A 5,173-nucleotide genomic window follows, 5' to 3' on the forward strand; every position below is an offset into this window, starting at 1 on the left:
CTTTCCGATAGGAAGGAGACCAGAATTGCACGCAATATTCCAACAGTGGCCTAACCAATGTCCTGTACAGCCTCAACATGACCTCCCAACCCCTGTACTCAATACTCTGACCAATAAAGGAAAGCATACCAAACGCCTTCTTCACTATCCTATCTACCAGCAACTCCACTTTCAAGGAGCTATGAACCTGCACTCCAAGATCTCTTTGTTCAGCAACACTCTCTAGGACCTTACCATTAAGTGTATAAGTCCTGCTAAGATTTGCTTTCCCAAAATGCAGCACCTCGCATTTAGCTGAATTAAACGCTATCTGCAACTTCTCAGCCCATTGGCCCATCTGGTCCAGATCCTGTTGTAATCTGAGGTAACCCTCGGACACTCTGGAGGCAGGAAACATGTTTCCGCTGATGGGTGAGTCCCGAACCAGAGGACACAGCTTAAAAATAAGGTGTAGGCCATTTAGGACAGAGATGAGGAGAAACCTCCTCACCCAAACAGTGGTGGGTATGTGGAATGTTCTGCCCCAGAAGGCAGTGGAGGCCTAGTCTCTGGATTTGTTTAAGAAAGAGCTGGATAGAGCTCTCAAAGATAGTGGAATCAAGGGTTATGGAGATAAGGCAGGAACAGGATACTGATTGAGGATGATCAGCCATGATCATAATAAATGGTGACGCAGGCTCGAAGGGCAGAATGGCCTACTCCTGCACCTATTGTCTATTGTTTATTGTCTAAAAGAAATATTATATACCTCAGGCGACAGTGTGGAGTTTGCACATTCTCCCCGTGTCTGCATGGGTTTCCTCCCACAATCCAAAGATGTGCAGGTTAGGCGAATTGGCCATGCTAAATTGCCCATAGTGCTGGGCGCATTAGTCAGAGGGAATTGAGTCTGGGTGGGTTGCTCTTTGGAGGGTCCGTGAGCACTGGTTGGGCTGAAGGCCTTGTTTCCACACTGTAGAGAATCTCATCTAAAGACTGCAATATCCTAATTTAGTACCTCAGCAATGCCCACTATTTCAGTGCATTTCCTTATGCAGTCCCTTAGGGTTAAGGATGATTCTCTTTAATCTAGTGATGTGGCTCCTGAGGTTGACTGAACAATCCAATACTGGATCCTCACACCTTGCATCAGGTGGGGAAGTGGGTGTTTGAAGACCTGGGTGAGATGCTGCTTCTGCTGTTTGTGCATGACCTCGACCTGGGCCTGTCAGAGACGCTGGAAATGACTAGAGACTTTGCGCTGCTTCTCGTCTAATTTGGCCTGTCTTTGGCAAGATACTTCCATGGGTTGGTAGGGATGTTACAATCTTTCAAGGAGGCTCTTAAGATATCTTGAAGCATTTCTTCTGCTGCTTGCTATGACAAAGCTTAGAGATTTTTCTAATTTCTTTTGTTCCCTAAAGTTTTATCTTAAATATCAACACAATGGTACCTTTGTACTTAAGATGGCGCTGTAATGCGGCAATTGTAAACTTTTCACTGTTCACATTTGAGAACATGTGACAATAAAGCTAATTCATTCAATTCATTTGTTTTTTGGTATTTTGTGGATGGTGTGGCCTGCCCATAAGAGTTAACACTGTGACCAACACCTCGACACTGAGGATGGGGGCCAAGAGAGAGCACACTGATATCGGAAGTGCTGGAGAAACTCAACAGGTCTGGCATTATCTGTAGAGAGAATGCAAAGTTAACGTTTGTGGTTCGGTGACCCTTCTTCAGAACTGAATTGGAGTGTCTATCCAGCCAGTGAATTTGTAGGATTGTACGAAGGCATCACTGTTGATACTTGAATTCAGCAAAAATCTAGAATAAGAGGTTTGCCTAATGGCAACCATTGGTCAGGCAGCATCCGAGGAGCAGGAAAATCAATGTTTCGGGCAAAAGCCCTTCATCAGTAATAGAGGCGGGGAGCCTCCACAAGAATCTCAGTGAGTCTCTCTCACTGCAACCCTCAGGTCATGTCCTCTGCCCTGAAGCTCTTCAGGAGGCTCCCTGCCTCTATTCCTGATGAAGGGCTTTTGCCCGAAATGTCGATTTTCCTGCTCCTCAGATGCTGCCTGACCTGCTGTGCTTGTCTAGCACCACTCTGATCTAAACTCTGGTTTCCAGCATCTGCAGTCCTCACTTTTGCCTAACGGCAACCATTGTCAATTAATGTAAAAACCCATCTGGGTCACTTTGCCCTTCAGGGAAGGAAATCTGCCATCCTTACCTGGTTTGGCCTACACACCCATAGCAATATGACTCACTCTTAACTGCCTTCTGGGCAAAAAAATACTGGCCCAGCCAATGACAGCTATATCCCGTGAACACTAAAAATAAAAGTATGTCTTGTGCAATGATACTGCGGGTTTAAGAGGTATAATTTCCCTGGTTTTCTTTTCTCCCTGGAGAGAGTTTGGTGGACAAGCGAACATCAGTCTATTAAAAGATAAACAACTTGTGAAACATTGGAGTATTTTTTAAAGTTGAAATAATAGAAGCAGCCTGAATGGGTGTGGTCAGAACCAGGGATTTTAGGTTTAGCTTTCAGTGGTTGCTGTTGGGGTCGAGAAGAAGTGGAAGCTATTGTTCCCTCCCTTGGTTACAGCCAAAAACTGGGGGTTCTCTTCTTGCTATGGGAGTTGCATGTGTGACAACCTTTCTTCTGAATTTGTCTTTTGCCAAGGGGGTGTTTATGGGATGTTACTGTATTGGAACAGTTAATTAGTAATAGTTATTGTAACTATTATTTTGTTAAGTTTTCCAACAGAATTGAGTTATTCCAATTCCTTCTTTCTTTTGTTGTATTTTATCCTTAATGGATGAATGAAGTGTGTTTTAATTTAAATCTGGTAGTTTGACGAATGGAATTGCATCTGGAACACCACACCTTACCTTTACCTTGAAAATAAGAAGTCTAAACTATCTTCTGAATTTTGAGGGAGTTTGGCCTGTTCCATATCACTTGCTTTACAATTTAGTAGCTCCTGGTCAATCTAGTGTCTTGATGTTTCCTGGTGGAGAAATCCAGAGTCTCTTCCCAAATCCTCCATAGGTAGACATGCGGCTGATTCTCCTGGTGATTTAAATGCCAGTATTATAAGGAATGCAAATCTCTGGAAAAGCAAGTTTGGCAAAGAAGGCACAGGGAAGTCAAACCTTCTAATCAAAGGGTATGGACTTATTTATACTCATTTATTGATTGAGTCTAACCACTATTAACTAATTATTCTTATATGAAACAGGCATTTTCCTTATTATTTATTCTGTGGTAAGGCCACCATTTATGGCCAATTCTAATTGACCTTGCAAGGGCAACTACATTGTGGTGGGTCTAGAATAGGATGTCAGCCAGACCAGGATGGTAGATTTCCTTCTCTAAAGGATATTGGTGAAAGTGATAAGTTTTTTTATGGGAATCTGTATTAGTTTCGTGGTCACCATGAGACTAGTTTTATATTCCAGTTCCGAAGTCAAAACTCTGAACTCCGACCCCACCTACTACACAAATGGAATACAGTGGGTGAAGAAGGCTGTTCATCACTACCTTCTGAAAGGAATGGGCAATAAATACATGTCCAGCCAACGAGATCCACATCCTGTGAATTAAAAGTAGAAAAGAGCAGGTTGTGAAGAAGTGTCAGTAGACCTGAAACACTGATTTTGCTTCTCTCTCATTACATGTTGCCAGACTTACTGAGTTTCTCAGCATGTTCTGCTTTCGTTTCAGATTTTCAGCATCCACAGTATTTGCTTTTATTTACATTCCAGCTATCGTAATACGATTTGAATGCATATCTGTGGCGCATTTGTTGTAAAAACCATGGAAAGAGGCCCTTTGACCTATTGTGTCCATGCCAGTCAATTATGTCATTTTAGAACTGAGTTACGAGAACATTTCTTTACTCTCAAGCTAGTGAAACTTTGAAATTCTTTACCAAAGAAGGCAGTGGAGGCCGAGTGAATGAATATTATCAAGAAAGAGATACAAGCACTTTTAGATTTTAAAGTCATTAAAAAAAAGAGAGAACGCAGCATATGGTGTTGAGATAGCGGATCAGTTATGACCATATTAAATGACAGACTGGGCAGAAAGTACCAAATTACTTGCTCCTGCTCCGATCTTCTAAGTTTCAAACATCCAGCCATTCTAGTCCCATTTTCCAGTAACTGGCCCTTAATCTTGTCAGCTATGTCCCCTGATTGGTTTTCTTACAAGCAGACAAAAAGGATTTCATGCGATCAGCAGCACTAATAAAGCAATTTGCAGTTTAATTGCATTATTGCAGTATATAGCAATGATGATACGTTAGAGCCCGGGTGTCCTTGGAGAAGGAGCACGCGGTGTCGACCAACACCCTGGAGTTGTTCAGGGAGAGGTGGGCGCCGCAGGGAGTGGAGTGCATCAGGAATTTGAATAAAGATTGGTGCACTTTGTGTCTTTCACTGTGTCTCACACCTGCACACACACACCATGGGTGCTGGGGGAAAAAAAATAAGCACTACCGCACTTAGGTGGTAGTGTGGGGGTTAAAATAAATAAACAGGAGTGTCCCCTTCCAACTCTATTTTGATTTAGTCCCTACCCTCCCCTTCACTAAAAAAAAATAAACAGGAGTGTCCCCCTCCAACTCTATTTTGATTTAGTCCCTACCCTCCCCTTCACTGTTTTGATCGCACAGCATTGCCCTTTAAAAAAAAAGAGAAAAAAATGAAAAGACTGTCTACCGCACTTAGGTGGTAGTGTGGGGGTTAAAAAAAAGAAAAAAAAAATATAGCAATGATGATACGTTAGAGCCCGGGTGTCCTTGGAGAAGGAGCACGCGGTGTCCACCAACACCCTGGAGTTGTTCGGGGAAGGTTGGGCGCCGCAGGGAGTGTCACTGTTTTTGATCACACAGCACTGTCCCTTGATGTGAAGGGCAGTGTTTGTCACTGGCCACTCGGGTGTTTTCCTATCTTCCTGGTGGTGGAAATTGAATAAAGATTGGTGCACTTTGTGTCTTTCACTGTGTCTCACACCTGCACACACACACCATGGGTGCTGGGGATAAGATAAGCACTACCGCACTTAGGTGGTAGTGTGGGGGTTAAAAGAAAAAAAAAAATATATATATATAAACAGGAGAACTACCGCACTTAGGTGGTAGTGTGGGGGTTAAATAATAAAAAAAAAAGAGTATTTCAC

Source organism: Chiloscyllium plagiosum, chromosome 25, assembly GCF_004010195.1.
Source record: "Chiloscyllium plagiosum isolate BGI_BamShark_2017 chromosome 25, ASM401019v2, whole genome shotgun sequence".
Classification (NCBI taxonomy): Eukaryota; Metazoa; Chordata; class Chondrichthyes; order Orectolobiformes; family Hemiscylliidae; genus Chiloscyllium; species Chiloscyllium plagiosum.